The 25,608-nt window shown below is 49.2% G+C and overlaps 1 protein-coding gene across 1 annotated transcript in view; it reads right to left on the reverse strand.

Moving 5' to 3' along the window:
- The window catches only part of DLL3 (delta like canonical Notch ligand 3), a 174,563-nt gene that overhangs the window by 106,128 nt on the left and 42,827 nt on the right, over window positions 1–25,608 (reverse strand). The window lies entirely within an intron of this gene.

Raw genomic sequence — 25,608 nt, forward strand, 5'->3', positions numbered from 1 at the left:
TAGATTTAAATGCTTGCTTTACTGTTACCTTTCCTCTTGACTCTTTTCCACGTGCATTTTTGTCTCTTAGTTTATAAGTCTGAGAACAGGGCCCAACTCAGGTTTTCAGGAGACAGACAATACAGTGGTACCTCGGTTTACAAACTTAATCCATTCCGGAAGTCCGTTCTTAAACCGAAACTGTTCTTAAACCGAGGCGCGTTTTCCCTAATGAGGCCTCCCGCCACCGGTGCCCTTCCACCGTTCGGATTCTGTTCTTAGACCGAGGTAAACTTCTCAAACTGGGACACTACTTCTGGTTTTGCGGAGTTCGTAAACTGAAATATACTCAGAGTCGCAAAGTGATTTCATGCTCTTTATTCAGCTCATAGTGGTGAGGAGGAATGAATGAATGTCCCCTCAAAGTACCTGCTTTATATACATTATTTACACAATGGGCTGCACATGATTGGCTAATTCCGGAATTCTACTGTAAGCCAATCAGGTTGTGGATTCACTTCTATCTGGAGCATGATTGGGTAGTTCCTGCCAACCAATCATACTGCTGCATTGTTCTAGGACCAATCAGACTGCTGCATTCTGAATCCTATTGTTCTAGGACCAATCAGACTGCTGCCTTTTGGATCCTATTGTTCTAGGACCAATCAGACTGCTGCCTTTTGGATCCTATTCAACTCAGTACATAACACCCCTCCCCTCTAAGTTCCAGTCCTGCCCGGGAGGTCGCATTCATAGTCCTCAAGGTACGCCGGCGGCCTACGTGTGCGTTGCGGCCTGGGGTGTTCCCTGGTCCGGGGTTCAGGTTCTGGCTCGTGTTCCAAGGATACTGGCTGTGATGGGGCTGTTTGGTCTGGCGCAACCGGCTCGGTCAGTCGTGGTTCTGGTTCCGGTGTCCTTTCGGCCTCGCAGGTCCTCTCTGTATTTACTGATTCTGCCTCTCCTGCTGGCCCCTCGTGCTCTATGGGCCTCACTGCCCCTCTGTTCCCTTGGGACTCCTCTGCCCTTTCCTCCTCCTGGTTTTCTCCCGGTAATCGTCGCTGTATCTGGTCGCAGTGGCGGCGCCAGCATTGCCCCCCATCTGTTAGCACCTCGTACGACACGGGGCCAGTGACCCTGGTGACTGTGGCGGGTACCCATGCTGGGCCTGCCCCAAAATTCTTTGCGTACACTGGGTCCTGGGCCTTGAAGGTCCGGGGGTTCTTGCCTTCCCCCACCACTACCTCATCCTGAGCTCTATCGGGGTGAAGGCGGTCCAATCTGATTGCAAGGCGCCGACCCATTAGTAGTTCAGCGGGGCTCCGGCCAGTCATTGAGCTGGGGGTGCTGTGCTGTGCTAGAAGGAATGTGGCAAGGCGGTACTCCCAATCCCCTTGCGTCATGCGGCGAAGGGTGTCCTTGGTGGTCCGCACCATGCGTTCTGCTTGGCCATTGGTGGCAGGGTGGAATGGCGCCGAACGGATGTGGCGGATGGCGTTCTGCGCTGTGAAGGTTTGGAATTCTCCTGACGTGAATGCAGTCCCATTGTCTGAGACGAGAGTGTCAGGGAGCCCATGGGTTGCAAACAGCCTGCGTAGTACCCGGATGGCTGCGGACGTAGAAGTGGACGGTACCAGTGCGACTTCCAGCCATTTGGTGTAGGAGTCCACCACTATGAAGAATGTTTTCCCCTGAAAGGGGCCAGCGAAGTCCACATGCAGGCGTGACCATGGTACTCGGGCGGACTCCCAGGACTGGACTGGGGCCCTTGGGGGATCTGGGCAGGATTCTTGGCAGGTCTGGCAGTGTTTGACCCAGGCCTCTATCTCTCCGTCGATCCCCGGCCAGGCCACCACACATAACTCCTGGCAAGGGCCTTCATTCTTACTACCCCTGGGTGTGTCTCGTGTAGGGCTGTGAGGACCCTTTTGCGGAGGGGCTGGGGAACAACGACCCTGCTTCCCCATAACAGGCACCCCTTGTGGGCCGACAGTTCATGTTTGCGGGTTGTGTAGCCGGCGAATTCTGGCCCGGGGCTGCTGCTGGGCCATCCCCTCCACACCCAGTCCAGGACCCGGGAGATGACCCTATCTTTCTTGGAATGGTGTGCAACTTCTTGTGCCTGAATGGGGCGGTCGGGAAGCAGCTCCAGGCTTATAACCTCTTGTGCAGGTGCTGGGTTGGGGCCTGTTTCCGGTAGTGGTAGCCTGCTGAGGGCGTCCGCATGGCCCATCGCCTTCCCAGGACGGTGAATCAGTGCATACTGGTAGCTGGCAAGGAAAATTGACCACCTGAGGACGCGAGGAGACAGCACTTGGGGGGTCTGCTTTTCCGGGGCAAACAAGCCAAGCAACGGCTTGTGGTCAGTCACCACGTTGAAGGGCCGCCCATACAAGAAATCATGGAATTTTTTTACTCCCTTCACGATTGCCAGACCCTCCTTGTCGATTTGTGAGTCGTTCCGCTCGGTTGCGTTGAGTGTCTGGGAAAAGTATGCCACTGGTACCTCTCTTCCATCTGGGAGTTGGTGTCCCAGGACAGCGCCAATTCCATAGGGCGAGGCGTCGCATGCTAGCACCACCAGCAGCCTCTCGTCGAAGTGTGCCAAGACCGAGTTTGAGACAAGCAAGTCCTTGACTGCCTGGAATGCGGCCTCCTGGCGCTGGCCCCACACCCAAGGGGCCCGCTTGTCCAGGAATCTGTGTAGGGGCTCCGCTACCGCCGCCTTGTGGGGAAGGAAGGAATGGTAAAGTTCAATAGTCCCAAGAAGGCCTGAAGTTCAGGCTTGTTCTTGGGCGCTGGGGCATCACAAATGGCCCGTACCTTGTCCCCAGTCGGGTGGACCCCTTCTGCGTCCACCATAAATCCCAGAAAGTCCACCTGAGGCACTCCTAGTAGACATTTTTCCCGCTTCACCTTGAGACCCGCCGTCTGGAAACGGTGCAGAACGGTGCGGAGGTGGTCCTCAAACTCCTCTGGTGTGGGCCCGGCAATCAACACATCATCGAAGAAGGGGGTGACGCCAGGAATCCCTTTAAGGAGCGAGTCCATTAGATTCTGGAATATGCCTGGTGCCACACTGACACCGAATTGCAGCCGCTTTACCTTGAACGCTCCTCTGTGCGTCACAATCGTCTGTGCCTCTGCTGTGGCCTCATCTACTGGCAGCTGTTGATATGCTTGGGCCAAGTCCAGCTTGCCAAAAATTTTCGACCCAGCCAGGGTGGCAAGGACATGGCTGACCACTGGCACTGGGTATGCATGGGCCGTGAGGGCCTTGTTTATGGTACATTTGTAGTCTGCACAGATGCGGACCGAACCATTAGGCTTGACGGGTGTGACAGTTGGGGTTTCCCAGGGGGCATTAGGAACTGGCTCCAGCACTCCTTGCTCCACGAGCCGGTCCAATTCCTCGTCTATACGTGGTTTCAGGGCGAACGGGACCCGGCGGGCCTACAGCCTGACCGGTCGTACTGCGGGGTCAAGCTGTAGAGCAATGGGGGGGGCCGTATACTGTCCCAATTTCCCATCAAAAACCCCCGGAAATTCCTTGCATATGGTGTCCACGTCCACTTGTAAGCTAGTGTGGTTCACCCTGGTGACGGCTAGCCCCAGTGGTCCAAACCATGCCAATCCCAGTAAGCTAATGTAGGGGCCCTTGACCACAAGCAAGTCCAGTTGCCGCGTCCGCCCTCGGTATTGCACCCTGAAGGCCCCCACCCCCATTGTGGGGACCTTACGTTTCTGGAAGTCCCGGAGGGTGAATGGGGCCGGCCTGAGTTTGGGACCCCCTGTAGGACACAGTTTTCTTAAGGTCTTTGCCGAGATTATGGATAGAGTTGAACCCGTGTCAAGCTCCATGCGGCATGGGGCCCCCTCTATCTGTACCTCGACATAAATTTTCTCTACGTTGGGGTGGGGCAACTGGTATACCTGGTAGTCTGTGAGCTCCGTCGAGTTGCCTTGGTGTGTTGGGCCCCGGGACCTGGGGCTCTTGGATTGGTCATCTGATGCCTGGCGTCGGGTGGGCCGAGCCCGACACACCCGGGCGATGTGTCCCGATTTTCTGCACTGCCTGCACTCTGCGTTGCGGAAACGGCAGGTCCTCCTCTCGTGACTTTCTCCACAGCTTGCGCAGTTCCCTCCTTCTCGTCGAGGCAGCTGTGGTATGTGGGCTGCTTGAGTGCGCTGCTGTACTCAGTGCACCTCCTCCCTGTTGGATCCTGAGTCGTCGGTGAGGTCTTTGTGGTGGACCCTCGGTTGGGATGGCAGGCTCGGCCGTGCCTCTTGCGTCGACCTCTCGGCAGCTTCCGTTGCCAGGGCCTCCTCCAGAGCGACCTGGAACGTTAGGTCCTTCTTAGCGTAGAGGTGTCGTTGCAGCTTCTCATCCTTCAGGCCACCGACAAGGCGGTCATGAAGCATGTTCTCCAGCTCTGAGAAGTTGCAGAACCGGGCGGCTTGGCGGAGAGAGGTCACAAACCCAGTTATGGTTTCCCCAGGGGCTTGCCGCTTTGCGTAGAAGGCATTTCGATGAGCCACCACTGAGGGCTGTGGCGAAAAGTGCCCCTTCAGCTGTTCCATTATTGTTTTGTATGGAACAGTAGCGACGTCTTCAGGCGCAAGGAGGGCCCGGGCGATTTCAAACGTCTCTTCTCCGCAGACGCTGAAGAATATCGCCCTCTTCTTGGCGTCTTCTTTGTCGGTGACCCCTTTGGCTTCTAGGAGGAAGGTGAAACGGGAGGCGTACGCTTCCCAGTCTCCAGATGCTGGGTTGAATGGCGAGAAGCTGTTGTCGGTTGCCATTCTGAGTTCCTTGTGTCCTGGAGCTGAAGCCTGGATACACGGTGTGAGGCAGCGGTGCGGCAGGTGGCGGTGCTGCGGTGCTGTGTGTGGCAGTCAGCTCAGCAGGATCCCATCCTCGTCACCAGTGAAATATACTCAGAGTCGCAAAGTGATTTCATGCTCTTTATTCAGCTCATAGTGGTGAGGAGGAATGAATGAATGTCCCCTCAAAGTACCTGCTTTATATACATTATTTACACAATGGGCTGCACATGATTGGCTAATTCCGGAATTCTACTGTAAGCCAATCAGGTTGTGGATTCACTTCTATCTGGAGCATGATTGGGTAGTTCCTGCCAACCAATCATACTGCTGCATTGTTCTAGGACCAATCAGACTGCTGCATTCTGAATCCTATTGTTCTAGGACCAATCAGACTGCTGCCTTTTGGATCCTATTCAACTCAGTACATAACATAAACCAAATCGTTCTTAAACAGGACTGTTTTTAAACCGAGGAACCACTGTACTAATCTTAAAAATTGAATAAAAATACAATTTAAAAAATTGTGTGTGTTTCATTGGAGTTTGCACAGGATATATTCCCAGTGGCTCATGTCCCACTGTGTTCAGACCCCTAATCCACTGCAGTTGTTCATCTCACATATAATCAATACAAAACACATACCTGTCATGTGTTTTAAATAGGGTTTACATTTTTATCACATTCTTACATTTAAGCTCCAAGCAGAACCAGCTGATCATGATTTGGGCTTGTTCCCATCAGTTCAGCTCCTGAAAAGCGTACTTAACATTGTAAATGCTCTAGCTCAAGGGTTGCCAACCCAGGGGTGCCTTCCAGATGTTGTTGTGCCCTAGTTCTCACCATCCTTGATCAATGTGTAGCATAGGAGACTGGGGGGGGGGGCAAGGCAACCAGGCCCCCTGACAGGCGCCAGCTTCCATAGGGATCCCCGCCCTAGCGAAGGCAGCAGAGCAGCCAAGGCAAAGCAGCAGAGCAGGCGAGGACAGAGGGAGGCAGGCAAGGGGCAACCCCAGCACAGCACTCCTCTCTGCTGGTGTGTGTGTGTGTGTGGGGGGGTTATCCACCAAGGGTCATGTCAGCCAGCTGGACTCCCCCCTGCATGGGCAGGCAGGCAGTGCAGCATGGCACAGCTTGGCTCCAGTGGGGGGTGCTCTAGTGGCATCAGCGGCTTGCCCGCCCCAGGCACCAGCAACCCACACTATGCCACTGTCCTTGATCATCGGCCATGATGGCTGCAGCTGATGGGAGTCTCATAATATCTGGACTACATCAGTAGTGATGTATGGAAGTGAGAGGTGGACCAATACAAGTTACCTTCATATGTAGCAGTTTATAGATCTGACCTCATATTGCAAGTTACTCTAGGTGAGTGGTGGCGAACCTATGGCATGCTTGCCAGAGGGGGCACTCAGAGCCCTCTCTGTGGGCACGCACGCCGTCGCCCCAACACAGAGCTGGCAGAAGGCGAAGGTGGCGCGTCGAGTCCTCAGCTCAACTTGGGCAGCCAGAGCACCATGTGCGTAGTGGGTCGGCATAGAAAACTGCACGGCAGGAGCGAGATGCGATGTCCGTCAGGGCGCCGACTCTCTCCAAAACGGGGGTCTCAGCTATTTTTGGCCTGAGTTCAGGGACACAGGTGGCGCTGTGGGTTAAACCACAGAGCCTAGGACTTGCCGATCAGAAGGTCAGCTGTTCGAATCCCTGTGACGGGGTGAGCTCCCGTTGCTCGGTCCCTGCTCCTGCCAACCTAGCAGTTCGAAAGCACGTCAAAGTGCGAGTAGATAAATAGGTACCGCTCCGGCGGGAAGGTAAACGGCGTTTCCGTGCGCTGCTCTGGTTCACCAGAAGCGGCTTAGTCATGCTGGCCACATGACCCGGAAGCTGTCTGCGGACAAACGCCGGCTCCCTCGGCCCATAGAGCGAGATGAGCGCCTCAACCCCAGAGTCGGTCACGACTGGACCTTTACCTTTACCTTCATTGCACCCAATTGCGTGGAGGCTTCTGGAGCATATTGTGGCAATTAGTATTTTGTGCAAGCGGATTGCGAAATAGCACTGGCAATGATTTTGGCGGGCCCTCAGTTTCGGGTGCTGCACAAGCAGGACAGTAAAGAGCCGAAATCCCCAAACTGGCCTTTAGGGCTCCTTTTGCTCAGTCGCTCTGCACGGGATGCCCAGACTGAGAAGGCGGCCTCGTGGCCAGGGAGGGGCAGAGGGAAGGGCCGGGTGAGGCATTGGTCTCATTCGGATATGTGATGCAGGTGTGATGTTGTTTTTAGAGGCTGGGCATGGATGCTGGGACTTGTGTCCGAGTAGAAGCACCTAAGATGGGGCATCGAGGGGTGCAAAATGGAGCCACAACCTCCAGGGTGCGTGTTTTCCCTTGGGGAGCCTCCACTGTGGATGGGGAGGGTGTACCGCTCTGCACGAGTTCAGAGGCACGCTGCCACATTGGTGGGCTGCCCAGAGTTCCGAGCAGCCGCCTTCCTCCTCCTGCTGCTGGGAGGTTGAGGCTTCACACACCCTACATAAGGGCTGGTCAGGGCAGGGCGAGGGAGCGGGGCTAGCATTTGGGACAGCCCTTGGGCCCTTTCAGGAAATGGCAGTGCGATGGGAGGGCACCGCTCTGCACGCGCTCAGAGGGCCATGCCAAGAATGCTTGCTTGCTCGGGCTGGAGCTTAAAAGTGGGGAATCCTTAAAGTGTGGAATTCTCTGCCAAATAATTTTAAGTCAATGAAAGCACTTGGGATTGCTTTCCTTACTTTGTTTGGATCATCCTTAATGCAAACTTTTACCTTTCAGTAAAAAGTTGTTTGTATCACTGAAAGCTCTGTTGCTGCTTTTTTTCTTTTACGACAAAAGATGCTAATATATGAGTTGTTTTTTCTAAACTAAAATCTCAGTAAAGGTAAAGGGACCCCTGACCATTAGGTCCAGTCGTGACTGACTCTGGGGTTGCGGCGCTCATCTCGCTTTATTGGTCGAGGGAGCCGGTGTACAGCTTCCGGGTTATGTGGCCAGCATGACTAAGCCGCTTCTGGCGAACCAGGGCAGCGCACGGAAACGCCGTTTACCTTCCTGCCGGAGTGGTACCTATTTATCTACTTGCACTTTGACGTGCTTTCGAACTGCTAGGTTGGCAGAAGCAGGGACCAAGCAACGGGAGCTCACCCCGTCACGGGGATTTGAACTACCGACGGTTTAACCCACAGCGCCACCCGCGTCCCTCTCAGTATTCAGGTTAAATTGCTGTGTTGGAACTTTGCGATAAATAAGTGGGTTTGGGGTTGCAGTTTGGGCACCTGGTCTCTAAAAGGTTCGCCACCACTGCCTTAGGTGCACAGATTGTGACCATCAGGCATATTGGCACAAGACTGGGTCACAGTGCTACTACAATACAGCTAGTGCCACTCATCCAATGACATGCCTCTTTAAAATGTCATAAAAAGCCCTTAAGTTTAAAAGGGTCAGTCTAAAGTAGAGCCTAGAAAAGCATCTCTGCACAAGGGCATTGATAGTGAGAGATTCGGGGTCAGCTCTGCATCTCTTGGACCAGTTTGATTCCTTTCGGCAGCTCAGAGATGAGCATGTGCTGGAGAAGAGCAGTCTTCTAAGCTGGTACAGAGCCCTGAATACTCACCACTGGCACTCCATACAGTTAGAGAGAGGTGGGCAGGACTTCTCAGCCTTTTCAGTTGCCTTTTCCATTTGTGTTTTGCTCTTGTGGGCCCTGTCTTATGCCAAGGCAACAGGCAATCCCAAACACCAGCATCAGCACTGACTGGCAATAGTTCCCTTAACTTTTTCAAAAGGAATTACTTCCGGGGGGAGGAGGTAAAAATCCTTCTCAGATGACTGCTCTACCTCTGAAGCCGCCTCACTCTCACCACTCCCTGATGTGCTGGGGGAAGATGCTCCTTGAAATTATATTCAGCAGCAATGGGAGAAGCATTCTGCACATGACCAGGGGCACTCTGATCACCACCACGTTAGAAGGCAGAGTATTGGTATTTAACACACCAAGGGCAAGTCTTGGAGACCATTATCTCAAGGCACATCACACTGTGCAAACCAAAGGCATTATAAATATAACCTGTTTCTGACTACATGTAACCACCCTAGTACACTCCAGTCTAGAAGATCTTCACTTTAAAATGTGTGCGAACACAGGAAGAGTGTCAAACAGAGCTACAAGACAGCCATGAGGATAATACAGAATCAGCTTCCATAAAATTAACTGGGGTCATGGAAGGTCTTGAGACCTGTTTTAAACATCACCTTGCCAACAAAGGTCCGTATAGTTCAAGCTATGGTTTTCCCAGTAGTGATGTATGGAAGTGAGAGCTGGACCATAAAGGCGGCTGATTGCCGAAGAATTGATGCTTTTGAATTCTGGTGCTGGAGGAGACTCTTGAGAGTCCCATGGACTTCAAGAAGATCAAACGTATCCATTCTGAAGGAAATCAGCCCTGAGTGCTCACTGGAAGGACAGATCCTGAAGCTGAGGCTCCAAGACTTTGGCCACCTCATGAAAAGAGAAGACTCCCTGGAAAAGACCCTGATGTTGGGAAAGATGGAGGGCACAAGGAGAAGGGGACGACAGAGGACAAGATGGTGGGACAGTGTTCTCGAAGGTACCAACATGAGTCTGACCAAACTGCGGGAGGCAGTGGAAGACAGGAGTGCCTGGCGTGCTCTGGTCCAGGGGGTCACAAAGAGGCGGACACGACTAAACGACTAAACAACAACAACAAAAATGGTAGAATGGTCTCCAGAGAGCCTGACTGGGCTGCTGTCTATTATCTAAGACAAATTATTTTCACCAATACTGAGACTGAACAAATGGAGAAAGATGAAGCTTCTCTGCTCAGAGAGCTACAATGCAAAATGGAATTTTAAATCAGGTGGTACTTTGAACTATTGTGCTACTCAATGTAACACATTAGCACATGTTCACATGGAGACAAGCATGAAATGGGAGAAACACAATTAGGTGAGTGGTAAGTAGAGAGATCATCCAAAAATCTTGCATTACTAACACTGAGAAGCTAGCATATGTTAAAGTACCTTCCAATCCATTTTTTAAATATTATATTGAAACATACGCCACACTAATTATGCATAGCCTAAAAGTCAACGACTGGTAGGCTTTTGAGCCAAACCTGACATCTCTCACTTGCTACACCTTTCTCCCTCCATGCTACAGGAAAGGCTCAGGGGGATAAGGTGTGGACAGCAAGAGACCGAGAAAAGAGGAGGGAGCCTCTATTTCTCACCGATGCATTTCCATTTCATCTTTGCATTTGTCTCCCTGAGCTGTCATCTTTGGAAAGCCAATAGGAATGGAGTTGAAAGTACCAGAAAGAGAAGCAAACCTCCTTTGCTTGTGAACCTGCTCCCTCAGACAACGCTTTCAGCAAATCTGTCCCCACTAAATGGCCACCTGGGAAGGGAACATGGACAACTGACTTCTTCTCTAGGTAGTCTACTGTCAACAAAATATATTGCTCAGCATGGATATAAAAGGACTGAAGTTACAAGCAAAGTTATTAGCCCTAATATAAGTGAAGTAAATCTTTCATGAACAGGATCATCAGGTTGCTGGAATAACGTTTTGGATTTTAAAAAGTAGAATTGGCTACATGCAGCAATACTGGGGACCATTATTGACATCTGAAAGCACAGGGTGCATCTTCACCTTCTGGTACATACTGCCAGGGACAAGAGATGCATCTCTGGGGAAGACTAAGCTGGTTCCTTTGAGTATTGGAGACAACCATGAAGGTATTAAACAATCAAAGTAAACATTCAACCATCCAGACTCAGCACTTTGAGTCTACAGTCATTGCAACCAACCACATAATTGATAGGAGGTCAAGGCCACCCGGGACCAAGAGTTTTCTGGGGGGGGGGGAGGCAGGAAATGAAGTGCCCTGGGCAATCAGAAGAGAGTGACTGAATTTGGAAGTTTTAAGGATGCAAATGTAATTATATTCGTACTTAATTGGGGCACATCTCATGGAATTTAGTTGGACTTTCTTCTAAGCAAACATGCATAGGTTCATAAATGTCCTGCCTCACAGAAGGTAGGTAGGCAACAGGCCCTATTATGTTTACGCCTCTTGTAACATGCACACTTAATACTTATGTTTGTTTCTTGAATGCTGACGTTCTAGGTAAATGCCCAGTCCCTCCAGAATCAGAACTGTAGAGTTGGATGGTACCAGTCATCTAGTCCAACCCCCTGCAATGCAGGAATCACAGCTAAAGCATCCATGACAGGTGACCATGAAAACTCTGCTGTAAAACCTTCAAGAAAAGAGAGTCCACCACCTTCCAAAAGAGGCCATTCCACTGTCCATCAGCTCTTACTGTCAGAAAGTTCTTCCTGACGTTTAGTCGGAATCTTCTTTCTTGTAACTTGAAGCCATTGGCTCAGGTCCTACCCTTCAGAGCAGGAGAAAACAAGCTTGCTTCATCTTCCACATGACAGCCCTTAAGATATTTAGAGGTGGCTGTCATATCTCCTCTCAGTCTCCTCTTTTCCAAGATAAACACACCCAACTCCCTCAACCTTTCTTCATAAGGCTTGGCTTCCAGACCCTTGATCATATTGCTCACCCTGCTCTGCACACGTTCCAGCTTGTCAATATCTTTCTTAAATTGTGGCACCCAGAACTGGACACAGTAGTCCAGGTGTGGTCTGACCAAGGCAGAATAGAGCAGTACTATTACTTCCCTTGATTGGGACACTATACTGCTGTTGATGCAGCCTAGAATAGCATTCACATTTTTTGCTGCTGCATCACACTCTTGACTCATGTTAAGCTTGTGGTCTGCTAGGACCCCTAGATGAGCTTTTCTCAACCTGTGGGTCTCCAGATGTTGTTGAACTACAACTCCCATCACCCCTAGCTAGCAAGGCCAGAGCTCAGGGATGATGGGAGTTGTAGTCCAACAACATCTGGGGACCCTCAGGTTGAGAACCACTGCCCTAGATCCTTTTCACATGTATTACTGGCAAGCCAGGTGTCTCCCATCTTACATTTGTGCAAATGGGTCTTCCTGCCCAGCTTTATAACCTTCCATTAGTCCCTCTTGAAATTCATTTTGTTAGTCTAGACCCAGTTTTCCAATTTGTTAAGGTCATATTAAATCCCGATTCTGTCTTCTGCTGCATTGGTTACCCTTCCCAGTATGGTGGCGTTTGCAAATTTAATGAGCATCCCCTCGATTCCTTTGTCCAAGTCGTTTATAAAGACATTGAACAATAACGGGCCTGGAAGATAACACAGCACCCCATTTTTATCTTTTTTCCAGGATGACAAGGAACCATTTGTGAGCACTCTTTAGGTTCGGTCAACCTGCTACAAAACCACCTAGCTGCTAGCTCACATTTGGCCTGTCCAGCTCACATTATATCAGCTTCTCTGCAAGACTATCATAGGGGACTTTGTCAAAAGCCTTACGTATACTGGGGTCATTCTGGCCATGCCTTCAGTCTTTGCCTCTTACCTTATTCTACTGCTTGTGGTGTTCAAAACCTGTTCCAGCAGTACTTAGCCAAACCTGTTTCAGCAGCGCTTATCCAGTCATCACTTGTCTTTTGCCATTCCTTCCTGACTGTAAGAACATTTTATAGAAGCTGATAAAACTAAGTCTCCAGCTTCCTCTTCTGCATTCATGTTCCTCTGCATGCTTCAAATGACAACATTTTTATCCGTCCTCATAAAGGTGAAGGGACCCCTGACCATTAGGTCCAATCATGGCCGACTCTCGGGTTGCAGCGCTCATCTCGCTTTACTGGCCGAGGGAGCCGGCGTTCAGCTTCCGGGTCATGTGGCCGGCATGACTAAGCCGCTTCTGGCAAACTAGAGCAGTTTACCTTCCCGCCAGAGCGGTATCTATTTATCTACTTCCACTTTGATGTGCTTTCGAACTGCCAGGTTGGCAGGAGCTGGGACCGAGCAACAGGAGCTCACCCCGTTGCAGGGATTCGAACCACCAACCTTCTAATCGGCAAGTCCTAGGCTCTGTGGTTTAACCCACAGTGCCACCCGCGTCCCTATCCATCGTCATAGTCAGTGGCTTAAGCAGAGTATATTTAATTCCTCTTGACCTTCAACTCCTCGGATTTCTAAAACTTGTTGCTTGTATCTTCACAATCTAAACCCCAGCCCTTCCTCTGTGGACATCACTCTTATTTTGATCATGGTTATTTTTCATCTGGACTCTGATCTCTGTCCTATTTCTCATTCTAGTCTTTATTCTTCCGGTTGGTTTGCTCATTCTACCTGTCCTTTCAACCATCTCTTTCCTTTCTTCACCCCATCTCTATCTACACCAGCTTCTTTATCCTATTTGCACTCACCCAAAAGTTGCTTTTATGTCTTTAACATTCTTGTACTCTATGAATTCCGTCTTCCCTTCATCCTGCTGCTTTCAATCTTTTTTTTATCTGTTCTTCTCTGTAGAATATCCATTTTCTATTCTGGTGCTTTACTCATGGAATTTGTGATACTTCTTTAGCACCTTCAGACTTACCTTTTATGTAACACTTGGACTTTTTCTTCGTCATCTCTCCCAGTTCTGCCCCCAGTTTTATTTTCTCTCGCTCTACCTCCAGATTCTCCTCTTGTGCACCAGCAGGGTTGAGTTCAACAATAGAAACCAAGTGCAAGTTTGTATATAAAGCATCTAAATATGCCTTCATGGATCACTGCCTTGCCGTGGCGAAGGGGCTTGAATAACTCAGAGAAGCTATGAGCTATGCCGTGCAGGGCCACCCAAGATGGACAGGTCATAATGGAGAGTTTTGACCAAACGTGATCCATCTGGAGCAGGAACTGGCAAGCCACTCCAGTATCCCTGCCAAGAAAACTCCATGGACAAAGACAACAGGTTGGGAGAAAAGCAGTGACAAACCTAGACAGCATCTTAAAAAGCAGAGACATCACCTTGCCAACAAAGGTCCGTATAGTTCAAGCTCTGGTTTTCCCAGTAGTGATGTATGGAAGTGAGAGCTGGACCATAAAGAAGGCTGATCGCCGGAGAATTGATGCTTTTGAATTCTGGTGCTGGAGGAGACTCTTGAGAGTCCCATGGACTGCAAGAAGATCAAACCTCTCCATTCTGAAGGAAATCAGCCCTGAGTGCTCACTGGAAGGACAGATCGTGAAGCTAAGACTCCAATACTTTGGCCACCTCAGGAGAAGAGAAGACTCCCTGGAAAAGACCCTGAGGTTGGGAAAGATGGAGGGCACAAGGAGAAGGGGACGACAGAGGACGAGGTGGTGGGACAGTGTTCTCGAAGCTACCAGCTTGAGTTTGACCAAACTATGGGAGGCAGTAGAAGACAGGAGTGCCTGGCGTGTTCTGGTCCAGGGGGTCACGAAGAGTCGCACACGACTAAACGACTAAACAACAAATATGCCTTACATGGACAGCTCTGGTCCTTTACATCAGGGGTCAGCAAGGTTTATCTTGCCTGGGCCGGACTGGTCCCATGGAGATCCCCCCGAGGGCTGGGCTGGGTCATGCACGTGCCTGCATTTTCGGGCGTGTGCAGGCGCGATTTCTGGCATCGCAGAAGCGAGTCGCTGTGCAGGTTTAGCGCAGCACGCAAGCGGGCAACTCAGTTTGGGGGCGGCTCATAGGCCAGTCAAACGACCCCCATGGGCCGCGTCAAGCCCATGGGCCTTAGGTTGGTGACCCCTGCTTTACATGGTGTGTGTGCAAGTAATGGGGCTAGAGAGGCCTTATATACATAAGAGGTTTTGCTACATGTTCCTCTAATGAAAGCTTAGCCAGAGCTGTCTTTCCCATTGGGCTTACTGGCGTGTTGTGCCAGGATTCTGGCCTCTCAGGGGTGCTCCAGCGAGTGGGGGAGCTGCGCGGCTTTGCTGGCGGTCTCCCCTTTCCCTGCCAGCTGTGCCCCATCAACCATATGGCTGGCGGGCATGCAGCTTGCCTCCCAAGCCTCTGCGGGAGGAGAGCGATCCCCGCAGAGGCTTGGGGAAAGGTTGACAACTCTGGGAAAGGGGGGCGCCGGAGGGATCTTGGAACCACGGCACCCGATATGCTTAAGACGGCCCTGAGCTTAGCTAACTGGTCAATTTATTGAAACTTGTTAGGAGCCAATATACCGTATATGCTCCCAGGCAACCTCAGCTTCCTCCATATCATGAAACCTCAACTAGGTGTAATAACAATCTTGGCACAATAGACTCAGCCACAACAGAGGCTGAAACTCCCTCACTGTGGGAACTTCTATGCGACCAGTGTCACCTGTCTAAATAAACAGCAGAGAGAAGCTTTAGCAGAACTGACACATTGGAAAAGGATGTTTAAATGCCATAATTGGTTCTGATTGCTGGTAGGGCTTATCCGCAGAGTTGCAAAGAAATTGAAGTTAGTGACGGCTTGAAGGTACATCAAGAGAAAGATAGGTCTGAGTTCACTAAGGCTCTATCAGATTCAGTAGCCAAACAATTAAATGACATCTATCAATATTGGAACTTTAACTCTGCTTTTACACCAATATAAATGCTCAAGAGATGGAGCTGTTTTCCATTCTCAACTTAACCCCTTCAGATCCAAGGCGACTGATAGTGGATGAGTATGCTGATAACCCACTTGCTACCTTCCAAGGAAATGATACTGGTCTGTCACCTACCCTAATTTGTTCAAGTCTCAATCTTGCAATGTAACTCTGGAGGCTTCAGGTCAGCACTCCACGTTTCCTGCTCTACCACGCAGACAAGAGGAAAAGGCAATGAACAATGAATTAACAAACATACATGGAAAAATAGTGCATAAAGAAGAAAGAGGTCGCCATATGTTCTACAGGTGGTCACCCATAACTGGCCAGTGAAGAAACCCAGCAGAATAATGAAAACAGAATCTGAACTGCAAGCAGAAATTCAAGCCATTGTAGGTGCTTCCTTGGATTTAAGAAATGGTTTACATCGTCTTCTTCTTCTTTGAAGATCACTGGTAGCCAACAAAGACTGTCTTCCATAAAAATGGTCCATAAGTGACTGTGGAGGCCAATTCTTGATCCACATGTCCTTCCACAGTGGGGACATTGGTTTCTGGACAGTAGTTGATCACAGTGTGGATTTGCCAAGCGTGCCTTCCTCTTAGCACATTTCTCCCTTGCGTCCCGAGTTTGAGTGCCATCAAAGGCCATGACACCTTTGGTCAAGGCTGTTCTCCAACCGGAGCACTCACAGGCCAGTGTTTCCCAGTTGTTGGTGTTTATACAACATTTTTAAAGATTTGCCTTGGGAGAGTCTTTGAACCACCAGCATTACACTTTCCATTTTTAAGTTCGGAACAGAGTAGTTGCTTTGGAAGACTATCATCAGGCACGACATGACCAGTCCAATGCAGTTGATGCTGAAGAATCATTGCTTCAACACTGGTGATCTTTGCTTCTTCCAGTACACTGGTATTAGTTCGCCTGTCTTCCCAAGTGATGGGTAAAAATTTTCAGAGACACTGTTGATGGTATCTTTCAACGTTTACATTGTAAATACCTGTCTAATTATAACCAGAGTGGCAGTGTTGAACTAACCTTTTAGGATCCTGAGGTATGGGATAATGTCATGGGCTGGCTGGGCACAGAAGAATGATGGGAGGCAACCAGCTGGAGAACTCTCAAGGGATGGGGGCTCAGAGCCCAGAGATTGGTGGCAAGACAGCAATTTGTGGTCAGAGGGAGAAGCCTGGGAGAAGGTGGTGTCAGAAGCTGAAGAGGTAATGGGGTTTAGCAAGCAGGAAGAGTCTGTGGCAGACAGAATTCCAGAATCAGAAGTAGAAGCAGAAGAGGAGAGAAGCCAAGAGGCAGAGATGAGTCACGCTGGTGAAGAAGCCAGGATGTCTCTCTCCCACCCCACCGCACGCTGCAAAAAGCTACGCTCCTCCCTGGTCTTCCAGAACCAGGAGATATATGAAGAGGAGCAAAACCAGGCATGGCAGCAGTGTCTCTGACTGCATAGGAAGCACCCAGGACAGGAGGAGACTTAGGCAGCTGTGGGAAGGTGGAGACCTTTCAACTCCACAACTGCCTCATAGGGGCAAGATCTACCAAGAAGAGTTGTTGTGCTCATGGGGCCCGGCAATGCGGAGCAGACTTTGTTTCTTCTAATAAAGAGTTAACATCACTGTGTGTGATTTAATTGCTGAGCTGGTCTTGACACCCACTCCTGTCACATAAATGCATGATTAAATGAGGGGAAATGTTTATAATATGCAGATGGAACAGTGGGGACTTATGTAGATTAAAGGGCTAAAATTTACATAGAATCATAGAGTGGTATACAAATTTTATGTAGATATAGATATAGATGGATAGATAGATATAGATATAGATATATAGATATATATTAAATGCTTTTATTGAGCTGCATTTCCAAATGATGCCCACTGCAGTTTTGGATGGCCACTACAGCAAGGTCCCGTACACAGACAGACATTTTATTTGTGGTCAACCTCAGGTGATAGGCATCACTCATTAGCTATTAGCCTGTCCCTTATACAGAGATCCAAGAGATCGCTTTCTGAAACCTTTGTTCACATAAGCAAGCAGGTACACCCAGGGAGAAATTGTGTGTGTGTGTGCGCGCACACACACACACACACACGCACGCGCATATAAAATAAAAATCAGGAAAAAGGAGTTAGATAAAATCGCTATAAACTGTGGTGGTTAATCTTAAATCAAGACGGATTTCAATTTGCTGGTGTCTCTGGTAACTTCTCTCTCTTACATCATGGATGTTAGCAAAATGGATTTTACAAAGGCAAAATACTATTAGAATTGGAGCCGTCAGATGCACAAGGGAAACTGTTTTAATGCTCTGGAACTTGGTGAAGTCTTTTTTTATATTATGGATGTATGGTCTGTATTATTTCACTAGTTTGTCATGGTCTTTGGCTAGAACAATAAACTTATGAACTGAATATAAAGCAGCTAGCTGCTGTCGGCACAAGTAACAGGAGTAATTTACTCAAGCACTACAACTCTAAGATGCAGTGAAGATTAAAATTAAGGCACCTGGCTCTTTGTTTTGAATGTTACTGCTTTCTTGGTGTGGAAGAATCTGGTTATGCCCTTCGCAATATGGTACTTATTGTTGATATCTGTCTGTCTCAGGAGACAATGGAGGAAAGCACCTTTGGAGGTTAAACCGTTGGAGAGTTACAGCATCTGCTGCGGTTGTGGAGACCAATACAGAAGAGACATGTTTTGTTGCAGCTGGGGCAGATGAAGGCGTGCAGTTGTGCTGCTGCAGAAGCACCATGGCATTTCTTCTCTCTGCACTCCTCCCAGCAGTCATTGCTCCTCTGGTCCCTGCTGTGGAAACATGACCTGTCTGCCTCCAGGCACTGTGGTGGTCTGCAAGGGATTCTCACACAGCAGAGTTGATGTTGCCAGCCTTCATATCACATCTGCAGACATTTTTGTAACTCAGTGTCTGAAGTTGACTCCCTATAGAGCACATTCTTAGGGGTCCTGCCATCTTCCATCCTGTGGATAGGACCATGGCGGCATAGACATTGCTGAGACAGGAGTGTGAAGAGGCTGGGCATTAGAGCACATCTTTGTTTGAGACTCTATGATGCTCAACATCTTCCTGATACAGCACATGTGGAAGACACTGAGGCTTCATTTCTTCCCATGATTCACTTTCATAAAAGTGTGTGCTCAACACTCAAGCCTAGTAGACCTTCATCTTCGTACTGGACGTTAGTATCGCATTCTCCCATACCCCTTTCGATAGCCAAGCCATTGCCGTAGCTTCCTTGCCGATACACTTTTCCAGCGCTGTGTCAATGGGAAGATTGCTGGTTATGGTAGACAAAAATCATCAACTACCTTAAGCATGGGATCACCAGTGCTGATGCATGGAGTGCTGGCGATGTCCTGACCGAGGATGTTGTTCTTTATCAGGCTGACGCTAAGGCCGATCTCCCGGCAGGTTTGGGCAAAACGGTTGATGAATCGCTGTAGAGTTTCCTCAGAGTGCATTGTCAAGGCTGCATCGTCTGCAAACAATATCCCTTAGTTAAGGACCCGTCACACTTGAATTTATTATTTCGGACCTGTCACACTTTCCTCTTGGTGCGGAAATGTGCGAGGTTGAACAGACCCCAGTTGCTCCTTGAATGAAAGTACACACCATCTTCCGAGAGCCAGTGTGGTGTAGTGGTTAAGAGTGGTAGTCTCGTAATCTGGGGAACCAGTTTCGCGTCTCCACTCCTCCACATGCAGCTGCTGGGTGACCTTGGGCCAGTCACACTTCTCTGAAGTCTCTCAGAGTGTTTGTTGTGGGGGAGGAAGGGAAAGGAGAATGTGAGCCACTTTGAGACTCCTTAGGGTAGTGATAAAGCGGGATATCAAACCCAAACTCCTCCTCCTCCTCCTCCTCCTCCTCCTCCTCTTCTTCTTCTTCCATTAAGCTGAAAGCATGTGACAGCACCAGGGAGAAGAATATGTCAAAGAGAACCGCAGCAAAAACACAGCCTCTGCAGATGAGCTGTCACGGTCCGGTTCAGGGACGATCGAAATCCCTGCTGGGGACGTCGGGACCGGGGGCAAGATGGTGGGGTGGGAGCAGGAACGGGAGTCCAGAAGCCAGGAGTGTGAGGGTCAGGAAGCAAGGAGTCATGAAGTCAAGGGTCCGAGAATCAAGAAGCAAGGAGTCAAGCAGTCAAACGCAGCAAGGCAAGGAACGTGTTGCTGTAGCAAAGAGCCAAAGGGAAAATGCTAACCTTATATCCCTTCCCGGCTCTTGCCACCAGGTGCTGTGAGTTACCAAGCGGCCTCACCTGTGCGGCCATGCCTTGCCTCTCCAGAACAAACTTAGGAAGGCCCCAGTCCTGCAAAGTCCTATTGGTCACAGGGCCTGGCTCCTGCGCGCACACCTGACATGAGCCATCATACTGGATAGTGCAATGCATGTTCTCGTAGAACGACACAATCATCTTGTGAAGCTTAGGTGGGCAAGGCCTTCATCAGGTCTATGAAGGCAACATGTCTCTGCTCTCAGCATTTCTCCTGCAGCTGAAACAACAATAAAGTTATGTTGTCCGTGGACCTCTGAGCTCCAAACTCACACTGTGACTCAGGATAGATAGACGCTGTCAGCGAGTGACTGCAACCCACAGTACTCAGCAAGAAGATTCCACAATAGTTACAGCCATGGCAGTCACCTTCCTTTGTTCTTGCAGAGGGTCACAATGCTGGAGTTGCACATGTCACGTGGCACTGATCCTTGATCTCAATACTGCAAGAGGCGGCTGTGGAGATGTGTCATAAGGGAGGGACTGAAGCAGGCTTTCAGCATTTCTGTTAGGATTCCTTCCTGTCCTGGGGTTTCAACACATCCCTGAGAATTGATGGTGCCCTTCAGCATGTCAAGGGAGGGAGGAACATTCAGCTCTCGCAGGACAGAAGTCTGGATGCTGTCAATTGCTGTGTCAGAGACCATGTTTATCTGTGAGTACTGTTCTTCATGGGACGTGGGTGGCGCTGTGGGTTAAACCACAGAGCCTAGGACTTGCCGATCAGAAGGTCGGCGGTTCGAATCCCCGCGACGGGGTGAGCTCCCGTTGCTCGGTCCCTGCTCCTGCCAACCTAGCAGTTGAAAAGCACGTCAAAGTGCAAGTAGATAAATAGGCACCGCTCCGGCGGGAAGGTAAACGGTGTTTCCGTGCGCTGCTCTGGTTCGCCAGAAGCTAGCCACATGACCCGGAAGCTGTATGCTGGCTCCCTCGGCCAGTAAAGCGAGATGAGCGCCACAACCCCAGAGTCGGCCACGGCTGGACCTAATGGTCAGGGGTCCCTTTACCTTTACTAGTCACAGCAAGGGATGCAGGTGGCACTGTGGTCTAAACCGCTGAGCCTCTTGGGCTTGCCGATCGGAAGGTCTGTGGTTCGAATCCCCACGATGGGGTGAGCTCCCGTTGCTCGGTCCCTGCTCCTGCCAACCTAGCAGTTTGAAAGCACGTCAAAGTGCAAGTAGATAAATAGGTACCACTCCGGCAGGAAGGTAAACAGCGTTTCCGTGCACTGCTCCGGTTCGCCAGAAGTGGCTTAGTCATGCTGGCCACATGACCCGGAAGCTGTACGCCGGCTCCCTCGGCCAATATAGCGAGATGGGCGCCGCAACCCCAGAGTTGTCCACGACTGGACCTCATGGTCAGGGGTCCCTTTACCTTTACTGTTCTTCATAGTGCTCTGCCCATCACTTCATCTGCATATGGCAGCCTGTGATGATCTTGCCCGACAAGCTTTTCAGTGGTGCCGTTTTCCTGACTGTTGGTCAAAAGGCTTTCTTTGTGCCGTCGTACCTTTTATAAGTGCTGCCAGTGTCAGCAGCGAGTCGAATGCTCTGGCACAGCTTTAGCCAGTAGTCCTTGGCACATTGTCTGGCAATCTGCTGGGCATCACTCCTTGCCTCTCTCAGTGCAGCAAGTGTCTTTTTGCAGGGTGCATGCTTGTCGTTCACAAGAACCTCATGCTTGGCAGCGATAACAGGCAACATGTCCTTTATGCCGGCCTCAAACCAATTGAGGATCTGTTGCTCTCTTTTGCCAAAGGAGGACAAAGCTGTGTTTTGGTTGCCTCTTTGATGTGGTTCAACGTTATCCCTGAGGCAGTTCAGTGGGACTTGTCTGACGGAATCAGAGAAGCATTCAAAGTTCAGGTATGACTGTTCTGGCAGTGTTAATTTGAGGCTGCACTTTCTGCTTTGTGCTGCAGGCTCTCTTTGGCTAGGGCTGAATCCAGCTGGTGGTAGTGGCCCGACCTTGGATGTTTCCAGGACTCTGTGTTTTGCCTTCATAGGGAAGAATGTGTTTGTGATGCAGAGGCTGTGATGCAAGCACAGCTCAAGGAGCCTTTCTCTGTTGTCATTCATGCTGACAATACCAAAGGGGCCCATGCAGTTGTCCCATGTGTGATGATCGTACTCTGCAGTAGTATAGGAAGAAGTATCCCTGCTTGTCACCCAGGAGACCAGACTCCATGAGGAGGAATATGTATATTATATGCATATAATAGTTGAATTGGTGCTGGAGGAGACTCTTGAGAGTCCCATGGACTGCAAGAAGACCAAACCTCTCCATTCTGAAGGAAATCAGCCCTGAGTGCTCACGGGAAGGACAGATCCTGAAGCTGAGGCTCTAAGACTATGGCCACCTCATGAGAAGAGAAGACTCCCTGGGAAAGACCCTGATGTTGGGAAAGATGGAGGGCACAAGGAGAAGGGGACGACAGAGGACGAGATGGCTGGACAGTGTTCTTGAAGCTACAAACATGAGTTTGACCCAACTGCGGGAGGCAGTGGAAGACAGGAGTGCCTGGCGTGCTCTGGTCCAGGGGGTCACAAAGAGTCGGACACCACTAAATGACAACAACAATAGTTGAAACTGACTTCATTTAAAAGCAGTGCACCTGAAAGGGATTAATTAAACCCACTATTTAAAAAGTGAGACGTATGGTTGATGTGTGTCTGGTTTTTGGAGTAAAAGTGACAGGCTAATGAGGATGCTAAGCCTTCCAGAATACGGCTTACCTCCTTAGTTTGTCTCACCAGGCACTTTTCTGTTCAGCTAATCTCCAGTGCTGGAAGTGAACTCTGCAAAGAGAACAGTGCTGTGTGTTTGGGGGCAGGGGGGGGCTGTAAGGAAATGTGTTGGGGAAGAGTGGTGTTGCTTCCCCTCATTCATGCACCTATTTACAGGTTCAGTCATGTCCTGGTGGCTTCGTATAGTTGAACCAGATCCAAGGGTTATAATAAAGGTAAAGGGACCCCTGACCATTATGTCCGGTCGTGACCGACTCTGGGGTTGCGGCGCTCATCTCGCTTTATTGGCCGAGGGAGCCGGCTTACAGCTTCTGGGTCATGGGGCCAGCAGGACTAAGCCACTTCTGGCGAACCAGAGCAGCGCACGGAAACGCCGTTTACCTTCCTGCTGGAGTGGTACCTATTTATCTACTTGCATTTTGACGTGCTTTCAAACTGCTAGGTTGGCAGGAGCAGGGACCGAGCAACAGGAGCTCACCCCGTCGCGGGGATTCGAACCGCCAACCTTCCGATCGGCAAGCCCTAGGCTCTGTGGTTTAACCCACAGCGCCACCCGCGTCCCAAGGGTTATAGTATCATACTGCAAAAAATAAAGGAAAACTTTGTCATTAGAATATACCCCTCCTAGAAAAATGCAATAAGGTTTATTTTCTTCTCTTTGCCCTCCTTCCACTACCAACACCTTCCCCTGAGTGACCAGATATAAAGGAAGACAGCAGGGCTCTGGTAACGTTCATAGCAGTGTAGAAGGAGAACGTTTTAGAAGATGCAGCTTCTCATGTTCTCCCTATTTCATGCTGCACTTCTTCTGTCAATAGCAGACAGGGATACTAGCAGTGACATTGCCATTTTGACAAACTTGCAGGTACTCAGTGGATTGGTTACAGCAAAGTGGCTAAAGGACCGAGTTACAAATAAAAGCAACCCCACTTCAAATCTCACCCCTGCTACAGACTCATTTGGTGGTCTTGCCTCTGCACCCTCAGTTACAACATAGGGATAATAATTACAACCTACCTTACAAGGGTAAGGTGGTGAGGATTACTCAGCTATATTAAATGTTCTGAATATTCTAAAGTGTGCTATTTTTGCTTTGAACAACAGACTCCACTGTGTTCATATTCACAGTCTGCTTTGGTGCCCCTTGGGCACAGAGAACTAATTACATGGGTAATAATAATAATAATTATCATCATCTCCATGGATTGTCCTGAAGGAAATACAGTGGTACCTCGGGTTAAGTACTTAATTCGTTCTAGAGGTCCGTTCTTAACCTGAAACTGTTCTTAACCTGAAGCACCACTTTAGCTAATGGGGCCTCCTGCTGCTGCCGCACCGCCGGAGCACGATTTCTGTTCTCATCCTGAAGCAAAGTTCTTAACCCGAGGTACTATTTCTGGGTTAGCGGAGTCTGTAACCTGAAGCGTATGTAACCTGAAGCGTATGTAACCCGAGGTACCACTGTATCTGTAAAAAGGTTAACAGTGAAAGTTGCTTGGAACTGTTTGGAGAGGTTTGTACAAACTTGATGTCAGAAGTTCAAAGTTCAAGATTTTTCCAGTAGGTGGCACCCTTTGCTAAGATATCAACACTAAACACATGTTCACAGTAAGAATCGTTGCAGCTCATGCATTTAAAAATCCCTGCAACATAACACACAACAAGCAACTATCAGGTGGGAAGGTTGACTAGTAAAGTTTTGAGGGCTAATTCAAGGCTGAATCAAGATGTAAGACATGTCAAAATGTTCTGGTGATCCAAGGATAACCATTTGTAAGTGCTTAAGCATTCAAACACACTTTTTACTCTAGAAGTAGTTCAGATTAAAGCATTATCAGGCATCTGAAAAAACCAGGGCACTGAAACATGGGGTCCTTTATAGGAGGAGGACGTGGAGTGCTGCGCACGAAAGTTCCCCATCTCCCCAGTTTTGCACTTAACATAAAATAGCTCCCTGAGGGCAGAAAAAGCTAGGAAACCACTGAGTTAAAGAAGTGGCATTGAGTATAAATTTTCCATTTTCAAACATTATCCAACTACAAGAGAAAGTATGTCTGCAGGGGAAGGGGGGATGACATGACGACAAACCCTCACATTTAGGAAACAAATGCTAATTTTATCAAGTGACGTAGAATTTCCTTAAGAATCCCACCCCTTTATATTTTTCTATTATGACAGGTGGGAAGAAAAAGAAGAGGTGCAAAAAGTTTCAGTGCAAAGTTAAATGCATCTTTGCATGTAAAGGTGCAGGTTTAAAAAAATGAAATTACATTATTTGGGGGCAAGGATAACTGAAAAGTATCAGAGCACCTTTGGAAGTTGAAATGATTCATTTTCTCCCCTGCTGCAGTCCTGAGACATACAGTGGTACCTCGGATTAAGTACTTAATTTGTTCCAGAGGTCCGTTCTTAACCTGAAACTGTTCTTAACCTGAAGCACCACTTTAGCTAATGGGGCCTCCTGCCGCCGGCGCGCCGGCGGAGCACGATTTCTGTTCTCATCCTGAAGCAAAGTTCTTAACCTGAAGCACTATTTCTGGGTTAGCGGAGTCTGTAACCTGAAGCGTCTGTAACCCGAGGTACCACTGTATTCCATTTATGAAGCTGGTGTTTGCTTTTGCAAGGGTGGAAAATTCTCCCCCAGTGGGCTTTGTCTTAAAATCCTGCAGTAGACACACATTTGTTCATGTGCTGCTGAGGAAGCCACTTTGAATATTCCCTTTTATCTAAAAACCCTCCTTAAAACATCTGTGTAACCATTCGCTTCTTACCTGCTACAAAAATTAAGCCTGAGTATATGCAGCTGCCTTTGTGCAGCCTTCTCTAGTTACCCTTGCCCCCCCCTCAAGATTTAAAGCGCAAGTTGCTAAGGTTGGAGCGACTTGCATCACTCAGGACACCAATGCGCATGCATTGTACTATATCAATAAAATAAACCTGACTCTTTTAAGACCACCTGCAGGGATCAAAGCACAGGAGAAATAGAACAAGCAATAAGAAACCTAACACAGATGCATTTTTTCCACACTGAAAAATAGAAAATAGATAGAAGCCAGGCTGCACATTCCTCCCCAGAAACCTTACCTTTCAGCCAGCTTGTGCTGGATCAGTTTCATTTAAGTGCAGCATAAACCATTTCTTTTTCATAATCCTAAACAAAGTTGTCATTGGCACTTCTAAATGCAAGAGCGCCTTTGCTAGCTAAAA

The sequence above is a fragment of the Podarcis raffonei genome, chromosome 8 (genome assembly GCF_027172205.1).
Source record: "Podarcis raffonei isolate rPodRaf1 chromosome 8, rPodRaf1.pri, whole genome shotgun sequence".
NCBI classification, from domain to species: Eukaryota; Metazoa; Chordata; class Lepidosauria; order Squamata; family Lacertidae; genus Podarcis; species Podarcis raffonei.